The sequence below is a fragment of the Paroedura picta genome, chromosome 6 (assembly GCF_049243985.1).
Source record: "Paroedura picta isolate Pp20150507F chromosome 6, Ppicta_v3.0, whole genome shotgun sequence".
Classification (NCBI taxonomy): Eukaryota; Metazoa; Chordata; class Lepidosauria; order Squamata; family Gekkonidae; genus Paroedura; species Paroedura picta.
In genome coordinates, this window is record NC_135374.1 from 19,906,169 (window position 1) to 19,919,278 (window position 13,110).

The 13,110-nt window shown below is 44.7% G+C and overlaps 2 long non-coding RNA genes across 6 annotated transcripts in view; one reads left to right on the forward strand and one right to left on the reverse strand.

Moving 5' to 3' along the window:
- Positions 1-4,266, forward strand: part of LOC143839506 (uncharacterized) — a 36,163-nt gene extending 31,897 nt beyond the window's left edge. The window contains exons 4-6 of one of the 5 annotated variants that reach the window (XR_013231734.1): positions 1,320-1,387; positions 3,071-3,086; positions 3,691-4,266. This is a non-coding gene — a long non-coding RNA (uncharacterized LOC143839506). Of the gene's footprint in view, positions 1-1,319; positions 1,388-3,070; positions 3,596-3,690 lie in introns of those variants that run through there. The other 4 variants (XR_013231732.1, XR_013231730.1, XR_013231731.1 and 1 more) reach the window with 4 other exon arrangements.
- On the reverse strand, positions 3,580-12,894 carry LOC143839507 (uncharacterized). Its single transcript, XR_013231735.1, has 3 exons — positions 12,776-12,894; positions 5,761-5,883; positions 3,580-3,771 (listed from the first exon to the last, which is right to left on the reverse strand). It is a non-coding gene; the product is annotated as an uncharacterized LOC143839507 (long non-coding RNA).
- Between the last annotated feature and the right edge of the window lie 216 nt (positions 12,895-13,110).

Below are 13,110 nucleotides of genomic sequence, written 5' to 3' on the forward strand. Positions count from 1 at the left end.
CCGGGGTTGCCCCCGAGACAGCCCGCATCATGGCCGAGCTGTGCGGCCCCGCACCAGCGCCTTCGGCCTGGGAGAGGTCCCAATCCAGGCCCTCTCCCTGATCAGAAAAAGTATGTCCCTCGCCCTGCATTTTGCAGGTGAAAGGAGTGGTCAGATTTGACTTGATGTCAAGCGCACAGGAAACTCACAACAAAACTTATTCAAAAGAAAAATAGTTTTATTGATTAGCACTACACGCAATGGACTGAAAAGTCAAATCTGACTAGAAGCCAGATTTGCCTCAGCTTATCAATACATTTCTCCCGCCCAAAACTTGACAGTTCCCAAGGGGGGGAGGTGAGTGAGAAAAGACATATGTGAAACCAAAACAGGATTCCAAACTCCCATCCTTGAAAGAGGTAACAAACAGCCCTTTCTGCCCATAACAAGATAAGGTTAACATAACATCACTATTCTATTTTATTGCTTACAAACTACAAGGCCGGGACTAGCAGGCGCCGGGCCCCATCTAGTAATATAACTGACATGGAGGAACTCAGGCTAATTTATGACAGAGATTCTACAATCCTGACACCAGTATTCCAGGGCTAGCCTGGAGACTTTGGGATTGGACCAAAGGTGACCTGGATAGGACTCTGAGAGAGTGGCATTACTGCACTGGTCCAGGGATGCAGCCAGCTCTCTGAGGTAGATGTATATAATGCTATGTAACCCTTTCTTGATGGCACAGGTCTTTCTAGGTGTGAGTTGTTGTGTCTGTAGTTCTACCCAGGACCAAGCTTGAGGTCCGAGGCAGGAGTGTAAGCTTGCATTGTAACTGGCCAATGTGCAGCTCGATCCCATCTGCCAGATCCAGTTGGTTTAAAGAGAAACTGACCAATAATGTGCACTCGCTGTAAGATCTATTGTGGGGCTTCTGTATATATGTTGGGGTTGGTTGTGGGGTTCTTTGATTCAGTTTCAGTTCTTGTATGATCATGCTGAGGTCACAATAAAGAGCTGAAATGAACTCCCAGTGTCTTGGTCTCTCCGAACCCATGGATCTAAAATGAGTCACCCTGGGTCTGTTTCTCTTTTTGCTGTGGCTAAAATAAAAGCATAAGAATGATTTTCCAATCTGGCGTGTCTTTGGGTGACGTCACTCTAGGCAAAGGACCCAGTTAGAGGCCCACAGGGCTAGGCTATCAATCACATTGTCCAATGTTATATAAATGTTAGCCTTATAGCCCCCAACACCTATTACCGGGGTCCATATATTCTTGCTGGTGCTATCCTTCTTGCATAATTAAGATGACAGACCGAAGGTTCTCTACTTCCAGATTCTCATTTGTCATCGTGATAGCCATGTTCTAGGGCTCATAAGACTTGACGCACAGCTACCAACGTGGTAAGGAAAAGAAATGGTTTGCTACTTGTGAAACATCAGGACCCGCCACTATTCATTTTGCAGGTCTTATGTAACTTCCAGAGTGATAAATGTCATCTTATAAATATTTTTTCTAACATTAAGAGCTATGGGGAATTGAGACCTTTTGGAAGATTAAAAATATCACCATGCCTCGTTCAGGATTTCATCTTGCAAATCTCTATTCTGTTTGGTCAGAGAGGGTGTATGCCACTTCCTATCAAGTTCAGGGAGAATATGATGTATTTTAAATGATATGTTTTTGTTCTCTGGGAATACCAATTTGTCAAAGTCTATAGTATCCTCTAAGCGCGTTGCATCTTGAGGTAAATGAAAATCTATATCTTATTTGGAGATATTGACAGAATGGAAGTCGCATTCCCATCATCATCTCAGTAATTTTGTCAAAGGATAAAGCCAAATCTTTAAAAATATATATCCTTAAAACAATCTAGTCCATAGCCTAAAATAACCAAGCTGCTGGTCCACTTTGAAAAATTCATCACTGAGAACAGAAACAATTGAGGAAATGGATAGAACTTACATTTGTGTTTAGTTTCTTCAAGCAAGAATGTAATTATGAAAATGGTGTTTCATGTAACAAGGTTGAGTGTTTGCTTTAAAGAAAATGTAAATAAAGCAATTGATTAAAAGCTTAATAGTTCAGAGGGAACTTTCCTTAAAAGGGATCTGCAGCAATCTGGATTTAGAGCCAGAGATGGTTCAGTGCGGTATTAAGTATTGCTCTTAAACAAAGAGGGAGAATTATTTAAATGGAGATATAGTGAAAGAGTAGTTTCATGTTGGATTCCAGTAGAACAGCTAGATTGGAATCCAGTAACACTTTACAGACTGATATGATATTCAGGGTATGAGCTTTTGGGAATTAGGGCTCCCTTTGTCAGATACAAGTAGGAGCAGAGATCACTGAGTCTTTATCTCCCAGTCTCAAGGTGGGAGGGGAGTTGCAAAGAAGAGAATTAGGATGCAGAGGTACAATGCAAAATCTAATTGCTTGACTAGAGCTGGAATAAAATGCTTTGGGGTATAAAATCAGCATCTGTAGTAAGGTAAGAATCCTGTAAAAGGGGTAGTAAGCTGTATATGAAGGGTATGGTAAGTAAAGATTTCTGTAGAACAAAAGGGCTTCTTAGGGATGCTTTATAGAAAGGGAAATTATAAGGGTGAACAGTCACCCATAATGCAGGTGTGAACCATGTCCAGATTACAAGAATGTGCTACAGCAATCAAGCAGGATACTCCATTGGATTTTAATACTTTAATACTGAGGTTTTGTTTATGCTGTTTCCTGATAAAATTCTCACAACAACGTGGATTTGGCCTACTTAAATGTTGTCAATTGTCTATAATATTAAGTTGTCCAGATTCAGTGATTTATTTAATCGCTTAATTTATGTCCTGCCTTTCTACCTACTGAGGACCCAAAGGGACTTACATAACTCTCCCGAGATTATCTCAAGGTCACCCTGCACGCTTCCATAGCCGAATGGAAATCAATCCCAAATTTCCCAAATCCTAGTTTATCACTTGCTCATAGTGGCTTTTTGATTACTTTTTTTAAACTCTGAATTTTAAGAAAATTTGTATCTTTAAATGGAAAAGATGAAGAGTTACAATCTACTTCCCTTTCTCTCCCCACTACAGATGCTCTGTGTGGCAGGTGGGGCTGAGAGAGCTCAGAGAGAACTGTGACTGACCCAAGGTCACCCAGCTGGCTGCCTGTGGAGAAGGAGTGGGGAATCAAATCCAGTTCTCCAGATAAGAGGCCACCGCTCTTTACCACTATATCACACTAGTTGAGACTTTGGCTTTGATTCCAAAAATCAAGGCTAGCTATTAGCAATAATATATTTGGCACAAAATCCATCCTTTTCAGCAATTATGTAATTCTATTGCTAGACTTCCATTATTCCAGAGAAAACTAAAGATTGTCTCCTGCCAATTTTATAAAACTTTTTTTTTGCATGCTGTGACAATGTCAAGCAAAAATATCATTTTGGGGGAGAAAATTGATTTTTGCATGTATTATTCTTCCAGGAAGAGATGTTTAAGTTAAAACATGTTAAGAAATTACTTTTGAATTTTCTTTACCTATTTTACTACTTTTTGTAAAGCGACTTTTTTGTTGAAAATCCAGCCAATTTATTTTCAAGGTGGTTTACAAAAAATAAAAATACAATAAATTCTATTTAAATTGCCCAATAAAATATTCTGATTACATTTTTTAAATTGATTGTTTTCTGTACTGTTTTTCTTCTTTACAGATAACCAGCAATTTCCCTACAGATAATTATTACACTGTTGTGCTGACTCTTGAGTATTGGTCTCACACGAAACTGCATCATCTGCAAACACATGATAATAAATAAACTGTTATGAGCCCTGAAATTTTCAGTCAGACTTCTGATGTTTTCAGAATTACTAAGCATATGCTTTCATGGGTACCACAGAGGACAGAAGAGTTTGTGAGACACAAGCTGGCTGAACGTCCAAAGGTCATCGAGATATGTACGTTTGACAAATTTGTGTTCTCACTATTGGTCAGATATGTAACTCACTTCTGATTAAATGTCCCAGACGGATCTTTTGCAGAACAAAACCTGCCTACTGCAGCCAAGACTGGATTACTCAGTTGGATCATTTTTTATTTGATGACAGGAATCTCACACGAACACCTATTCCAGCCTTTCTCAACCTTTTTACCATTGAGAAACCCATGAAACATTCTTCAGGCTTTGAGAAACCTCAGAAGTGGCATGATCATGCATAATATTGGGGAGCATAGCTATGTATACACCCACCTGGGGTCTCTCCCCTTCCCACCCCCTCCAGGCCCATCATTGGCCATTGGGCTAAAGGTAAAGGTAAAGGTATCCCCTGTGCAAGCACCGGGTCATGTCTGACCCTTGGGGTGACGCCCTCTAGCGTTTTCATGGCAGACTCAATACGGGGTGGTTTGCCAGTGCCTTCCCCAGTCATTACCGTTTACCCCCCAGCAAGCTGGGTACTCATTTTACCGACCTCGGAAGGATGGAAGGCTGAGTCAACCTTGAGCCGGCTGCTGGGATCGAACTCCCAACCTCATGGGCAGACAGCTTCAGACAGCATGTCGCTGCCTTATCACTCTGCGCCACAAGAGGCTCAGTTGGCCATTGGGGTAATATGTTCATATCACCCAATAAATGTTTAACAAATTTAAAATATATATATTATAAAGTAACTCCTACCCATTTGGGAAACCCTTCCAGGGCCATCAGGGTAATCCCAGATTTCCACAAAACCCTGGTTGAGAAAGCCTGACCTCTGCAAACAATGGGGAAAATGTTACATTTTTCCATTTTACTTCTGAAGTAAGCCATTGAGCTTCCTTCTCTAAGTAGACTGGTTTGTGTGAAGTTACTGTTTTCTGCTTACTGGGAATTTATAAGAATGTTGCTGGAGCTTCTTCATTTAATACTTAGACCCAGAGTATTTGTGGGAGGCAGGAAGAGTCCAACTTATCCTCCTTCCCTTGTCTGCTCAGACACCCGTCAGTCATGCTCAGGGCTTCAAGCCGGTCTGCCTGGTTCTCCTGTTGGAAGAGTGGGTTTTGCAGGCTAGTCCTTCCCCACTCACACCAACTCCACCCAATCAGGAAACCCTTCGAGGGTCATCAAGAAACCCCAGGGTTTCATGAAACCCTGGTTTCGATATCTCTATACCCCTTTCGTCCCCATTGGGGACACAAAATGGTTTACAATGTCCTTCTCCCCTCCATTTCATCCTCCAAACATTCCATGTCAGGATATGGATTCGAACATGGCTCACCCAGATCCTAATTGGACAATCACGATGACATGCTGTTACATCATCATAGCCTATCCATGACAGTATTGAATACCACCCATTACATTATCCAGCCCTAAAATTTGAGCTGCAGGATTTGGAGACCTGGCAAGCCTCTCACTTCTTATATCTGCTTACCATGAAATGTCTGGCTATGGTTCATGTTATGAGTAGGAATAACATTCTATGATTGCTATAACAATTGAGCTATAAGGGGAAGTGCTGTTTGGTCAGCTAGAGATTTATTTGAAATTACTCATCTAATTCCCTGCCTCTTCCCCCATCTTTACATGCCAATTCAAACAAGTATGTTTGCTTGAAAGTTAAATGTACATCAGCTTCCTGTTATGTGTTTAGGCTGGTAGTAGCCTGGAAAAGGGTAGTCATTTTCGGAAGGTTTTTTTTTTTTAATTGGCTGAAGGCTGATAAGAGAATACATTGTAGACATAAATCATCTACCTGGCTGATATGAATCCCACAGAGTTAGAGCAATTAGCTAATGCACTTACTGAGACATTGATCATTATGGAGGAGAAGACCTGATATGATTCTGTCCTTTTGACAAAGGAAAGCTGCAGTGCATGTCAGCAGGTCCAAAATTATCCATGGCTGTATGTTTTATTCCACATAACCTTAGGAAAGTTAAGGGGAAAGTAAGTACATCTTCCCAGTCCACAGGCTTTTTGGGCAGGGTGTCTTATGTGTAAAAACAAAAACATAAAATCATTAAAACCTCATCCATTATCAATATCTCTGCAAAAGTCTCCTCCTCGCTTCAGAGCCCATGTGGGCAAGTTGACTCCCATTTTTCTTTCTGCTAAGAGTATTCTCAGGCCTCTCCTCCCCATTCATTTCCTTGGTCCTTTCACCTACATCTTCACTTCCTACTTCTCTTTCTGGGGGTCAGTAAGATCTCCACAGTTGAAGAGGGATGAGTTGAGGAGAGTGGGGGCTGTTGAGGAGGCACCACAGTTGAAGAGGGATGTAGACAAACTGGAGTGTGTCCAGAGGAGGGCAACAAAGATGGTGAAGGGTTTGGAGACCAAGACATATGAGGAAAGATTGGGGAAGCTTGATCTGTTCAACCTGGAGAGAAGATGCCTAAGAGGTGGTTTGATAGCCATCTTCAACTACTTGAAGAGGATGGAGCATAGTTGTTCTCGCCCCGGGGGGACAGACCAAAACCAATGGGATGAAATTAATTCAAAAGTAATTCCGTCTAAACATCCAGAAGACGTTCCTGACAGTTAGAGTGGTTTCTCAGTGGAACAGGCTTCCTTGGGAGGTGGTGGGTTCTCCACCTTTGTAGATTTTTAAACAGAGGTTGGATAGCCTTCTGACAGAGGCTGATTCTGTGAAGGTTCAAGTGGGTGGCAGGTTACCGTGGATGAGTGATATGGGTTGTGAGTGTCCTGCATTGTGCGAGGGGTTTGACTAGATGACCTGGGAGGTCCCTTCCAAGTCTGTGATTCTATGATTCCAGGTTGGCAGCTCTGCTAAAGGGAGCCAGTGGGTCTTTCCTTGTTTCTTTTGGCCCAGAATTGAATCATCCCAGAGGCCCTTATGGTGTCACAGGTAGAATAATCTCCCTTTTACTTGGTAGGAATTAATCCACTAAACTACTGACTGGACAGGGGCCTCAGGAGACACATCCCCATGCTGCCCTCTGGTGCTAGCCCTGGCTGCTCTAAGTGTCTGTTTCCTTGCAGCTCCTGAGCAGAAATATCCTCTACCTTCTTATTATGAGATATATTACAGATTTTTTTCATGGTATCGGATAAATTGCTTGTTGCTCAAATCTACACTGAGTAGGTGGAGGGGGAAAATATATAATATGTACTTTATATGAAATATGTTGTAAAGATGAAATCGGTAATGTAAAACAGATTAGTTGTAGAATTTGAAATTTAAAATGTTGGCTACAAATGTACCCCAAATGAAGTTTGTTTGTTTATTTATTGTTGCATTTCCAGCCTGCCACTCTCCGGAGACTCGTGGTGGGTTACAGTATATAAAACCACATAAAACTCCATAAAAATCCAATAACCATCAGACCCCCTAACCCCTGCCCCCAGTAAAATAAGATTGGCAGAATAAATTCCCCGCCCAACCTCAGAGCAGTCTACCCCGAGGTAGGGTACACAAGATGTTAGTGTGTAGCCTGAGGAAGGCTCTTGTTTTTATTAATGCTGGCCTCAGCCAAAGACCTTGTGGAAGAGGTCTGTCTTACTGGCACTGCGGAACTGTGATAGCTCCGTCACAAGTGGATGGGAATACAGAAGAAGAAAAAATTGTTGCCATTTTGGAGACCTGCAATTTGGCCCATTCCTCCTGGAGGGAGGAGCTTTCACCCCTAAGCTCCACCTTGATGGTTGCCATTCCCTTGTCAAACAGACAAAGGGATGACTGCCTGGACAAACACTCAAAGATAATGGAAGACTTTTAGTAAGCTTTTACCTCTAAGTTCAAGAGCCTACTCCATAACCAGATTAGCTAGGGCATGTATAGAGGTATAGAGGAGAACTGCATGTCTGCACATTTATTTGCATTCCTTGCTCAGTCCATTGTTGTCAGAAAGCCTCCACTACTAGCATACACTGTGAAACAGGTGCCTGGAATGGGTTAAATAGCTATTTCTTCCCTAGCTAACTAGACCTTGGATAATAGGAGACTAGATGGAGCCCTATAATGGCAACATGGAAGGAGAGCTGAAAGTACTAGCCATTTTGGTGGATAATTTTTAAAACAAGAAGTTGGTGGCAGTGTACCAAAGACTGAGCAAAATAGAAACCCCTTTGAAGATCATGTGAGCCAGAAGAGTGTCGTGGGCCATGCCTGGCCCCTGCCGGCCTGAATGTTTCTCCCGTCCTGGAGTTGGACTGGCGTAACCCAGGCCTTTTCAAGCCGCCCTTCCTCCCTTCTCGCTTTACACTTCAGAGAGACCCTGTAGATTCTTCTCTTAGTTCACCTTCAGTATGCATAACCATCCTGTCTTGGCTCTTGCATCTGGGTGCAAAATAGACAAACTGTCTCCCATTTTGGCACTCTGTTAGGTCAACGGTCCCCAACCTTTTGATGGTTGAGGACCGCCTCTGGGCGTGGGGAAGAGCCGACGGCCCGGGTGCCGCGCATGCGCGTTAGTGCTCCCTGGTGGTGGGAACCCGTATGTGTGGCAACTCCGTGCATGCGTGTTTTCACCACCAGGGGCGCTAACGCGCATGTGTGGCAGCTCCGCGCATGCGCGTTTGTGTCCACCGGCGTGCCAGCGGCCGCGCCTGCCTCTTCCCCCCCCCAGCAGCAAGAAGCTGCTTTTCTCGTGGCCTGGTGAGCTTCTCGCTGTGGGGGGGTGGAGAGGTAGGTGTGGCCGCCGCCGGCCCATTACCAAGGCCTTCGTGGCCCGTTACCGGGCCGCAGACCGGGGATTGACGATCCCTGTGTTAAATCAAACATGGTTATTTTGGGAAAGTGGACTTCCAGGCTAATTTTGGGCTGAGGGCTGTATGGAGTCCAAGGGTATACTTTTCCCCCCTGTCTTTGTCAATACCTTTCTGTGATGCTGACTACCTGTAGTTGCTGCCTTGCCCTAATAAAGACTGCCTTAAGTTTTCCCAATGCCTGGGATTCCTGTGTGTTTGTCTTAAGGGATTTTTGGAACTGCACCCCGCGGTCATGACAAAGAGCCGCACAATGTTGGACAGAGAAGATTGCTAAGTACCTAGATGCCTCAGAGTGTACAGCTGAATGGAACACCCCTTGTGGGTCGACCCGGCTGTTCCACCACCCTTACCAACCAAGTCACAACATGGGGTCATCCAAGGATGAGGTAGTTTTCATCCAGGAATGAAATCTCTCGCATGCTCAAGAGATTTCCTAGATAGGCATAAAGGTATGACTTGCTGTTTTTTATTTAACAGGGCTCAGTGTGCTCATGTTACTCTATGCAACATGGAATGCTGAGGAATATTGTGTATTAGTTAAAAACAACAACAAGGGAAATGGGGTATTTGCTTTTGTGCTTGTGTGTGTTGTAGAGAGATGCGGAAACCTGGCAGCTCAATCCCCGAAAGGCTTATAATACGCAGGATGGGGAATTTTGGATTGATGGGGAACGTCCCAATTTAATTAAATTTAATGTTGTATTTCTATCCTGCCCTTTCCCAAAAGACTCAGGCCATTCCAATGTCCGCCCATTATTCCTTGTGTAGCCCCTTCCCCACAATGGATAATAGCAGCAATAGTAGTGATAATAATACAATATGACTGCATGTTCTCTTCTAAATTTGACAGGCTTTTCTTTTCTCTGACCCATAACTGAGATGACTATTATACGCATCTCTTGACTTCAAGGCGAGCCACAATCATTCATGTAATAATCTGCTTCCAAATTGCCAAATCATCCATCATGGCCATCTGATGTCGACGAATCACAAGGAGAATGCAAACTCTCCAGCGAGACTTTGTTTCCTTTCATTCTCTCAGTCCTTTTCTCACAGAGGCGTTCTCTAAGCTGCACAGGGCAAGACTTTCGCGTTTTGTCAGAAGAAAGGGCCAGACTAGACTCAGACCATGAATTGCTCACATCATGAACCCGAAAAAAATAAACATGCAAAGGAGAAGGCCAGTTTCCATTAAACCTGCCATTCTTTTTGTATACTATTGCCATTCCAGAGAACGGTTGCTCTCTGACCGGCATGTTAATATGTTTCACGGTTCAAACTTCTCTTTGCATCTGGAAAATGAGGGGACAGCTTTCTTTGAGGCCAGCTATACAGCTGTTTTGGAGACTTGCAGTGTTCTTGAGACCGCCGTTTATCCTTAACACTATTTCGCTCCCTTATATATTTGGGAAACAGCCTACTGGGAGGAGACTGTCCGGGGCCCTGTCTGTCCAGGTCCACTCTGATTGGCCCTCCCCCTCCAGCTCCCTCCCTCCCTGCCTGCTAGAAGCCTTGTGGCTGCGGCCTCCATTGTCGCCCACGAGGAGAGAGGCAGCGACAGGGCTTTGCAGCCCACAGGTACACTCCTGCTTGGAGGGAGCCAGGGGGAGGGAGTTTGCAGCCTCCTTGTGGGCTGCAAAGCCCTGTCGCCGCCGGGGGGGGGGAGCTTCCCACCCCCTTTAGCCCGGGAAGTGCTTGGTGACAGCGTTTCCTGGGCCAAAGGGAGCCTGCCGCGGCAACGCCACTGGCGGGAAGGAGTAGCTTCCCACTCATTTTAGCCCACTTTGCAGGCCAAAGGGAGCTGCAGCCACCCTCTCACACCCTCCTGCCTGCCGGCTCTTTCAAAGCCCATTTTAAAAATGGGCTTTGATACTAGTTTACAGATAATTCCAATTTGGTGAGAAGGAATAGCCGTGTACTCAGGACTACTCGTTCAAGCATTACCTGTTCCTCCAAGTGCAACGGCATGCTCTTGTAGCTCCCACCTACCCAATCTCTTCCAGCAAGCTGCTGCATAAAGATCACATTTATTTCAGCCCAGATTTTGGCCATGTATGCTACAGCCAACAAGCCAGGATCCAGAAGCACGTCTTATTTTTGTCAGTTTAGTGACATTGCAAAGCTCATTAGCTTGTTTATGCAACCACTGGATTAAATAACATCGGCCAATTAATCATGTAGTCGAGAATACAATGTGCCATTCATTCTGCATGATTCTTTTTAAAAGGTTCACCTTAGAAGTTCCGCTTGAACAGAGCACCAACGATTCCTTTGCAATTCTTGTGCCTGTGTCGAGCCAGGTTTTCAGTTAATATAGAAACAGCAGTTTAGGACACTTGGGTGTAAACTGCACAGAGCTTTTATTCCAACCCCAGATCGATTCAGTCCCTGCCCTCTGCACTAGTGGTCCCCAACCTTCTTCTGGTCGGGGACCGCCTCCGGGGGTGGGGGAGAGCCAGCGGCCCGGTTGCCGCAGTTGCTCATAAACGCGCATGTCCAATTGCTGCGCATGCGCGTTCGGCCACCAGGTAGCACTAACACGCATGCGCAGAGTTGCCGCGCATGCACGTTTTGGCCACCAGGGGGCGCAAACATGCATGCGCGACAGTTCCGCACGTGCGCGTTTGCATAGCTGGCGCACCGGCTGCCGCGCTGGCTGCCACGCCGGCCTCTTTTCCCCCCTCTCGCTGCGGGGGGGGAGGCAGGCGTGGCCGCTGGCGGCCCGGTATGATGGCCTTTGCGGCCCAGTACCGGGCCGCAGACCGGGGGTTGGGGACCCCTGCTCTACACAGAATGCGATTTCCGTTTGGATTTTGGGTGATTTTAATTTTCCTTCTGCAGCAAGAAGAATTGATCCGGAGTGACCCAACCTTTATTGTGTGATATCTCAGAGTGCTGTTAATCCTCAATATCCAGATTGGGAAAGAAAGCTCCGTGGTAGAGAACCTCTGATAGGCTACACCTGGTCATGTGACATGCTTGCCTTAAAGGAGAAGCCCCTAATTTCTCTCAACTTCTGACGGTCCTGGATTTTTCCTCCCTCCTCTGCCTTTTTCAATCCTCTCCCCCCCCCCTCCAATAAAAGAAAGAGGCTCCCTGCCTGGCTCCTCTCCCCCCCTTCAAGAAAAGAAAGAGCCCTGGCTCCCCCTCCCTTCTGAACTACCTTACCACATGCAGAAGATTTTCCTGTTTCAATGGGGAGGGGGGGAGGGAGGAAGACCCGAGTTCAAAGCGATCTGAATTCAACAGGATTGACGATGGAATAAAGGAGAGCCCCATCTACCTCACAGGGTATTTCTTGTGGTGAAAGGAAGGGAAGGCAATTATAAGCAAGTTTGTGACTCCTTTGAGAAGTGAAAAGTGCGGTATAAAAAAACCAGCAGTTACTTGGCTCTGTCTGGCAACCTTCATGACGGAACAGGGATTTGAACTTGGTTTTTTTGCAGTCCTAGACCTATTCTGCACACAATAGATAATGCACTTTCAATGCACTTTCGAAGTAGATTTTCCTGTTCCGCACAGGAAATTCTAGCTGCCAAAGCACATTGAAAGTGCATTATCCTGTGTGTGCAGACTAGGCCCTAGTCTGACACTAACCTATGTGTGGCATTGTTCTCCAGGTTTCAGTCGATATTAATACAGTCTTCATGAGCCAAGCACCAGAATCCCCTGCTATTAAGAAGTCACTAGGATGCAACTTACTTTGAAAGCAACATTTTTGGAGTCTTCTGAGGTATGAATTTCACTGCACCCCCAGAGTCCCCTGCTGATGCAGCGGTTCTGCAACATTTAATATTGTAAATTCTCCCAGGCATGGCCTCCCTAGGAGACACATTGTGTTTCGTGACTCCTTTGTTTATTCTCTAACCTAGATAGCATGAGATAATAATACTTGTGCACAAGCTATTGCAGTATGAATATTCCCTGCTTGATAATAGTGTTTAATGTTTTCCTTCAGCACGGAGGGCAGGAGTTACTTATAATTTAACATTTTAAAAGCTCTATGAACGGTTATGCCCTCTGGTGTACTTTGCAGATTTATTGGGCAGTTTTTCCATGGAAAGAGATTTGCTTTCCCCTCACTTACCTCCTGCCAGGTTCACCAATGAACCAGTTATCACTGAAATTGATAGGGAAGTAGGAAGGAATGCAGATATTCTCTTCCAGGCACAGCTTCCGCTAATCACCCTTGTTCACTTCTCAGCATCTCCTAGAAGGAAGATGAAGAAAAAGAAAAACTCGAAGCCTCATTCTCAAACAATAGGATGTCAGTATAAATAGAACTGATGTCACCCAAATATTTTCCAAAACCCATATTGTTTGGCTCTTTACAGCTCTTTACAGCTGCAACTTTCCTGCTCTGCTTCTTACAGGAGACAGAAATTCTTCTTCCACCTTTTGGGAAGAAGAAGAAGAGTTGGT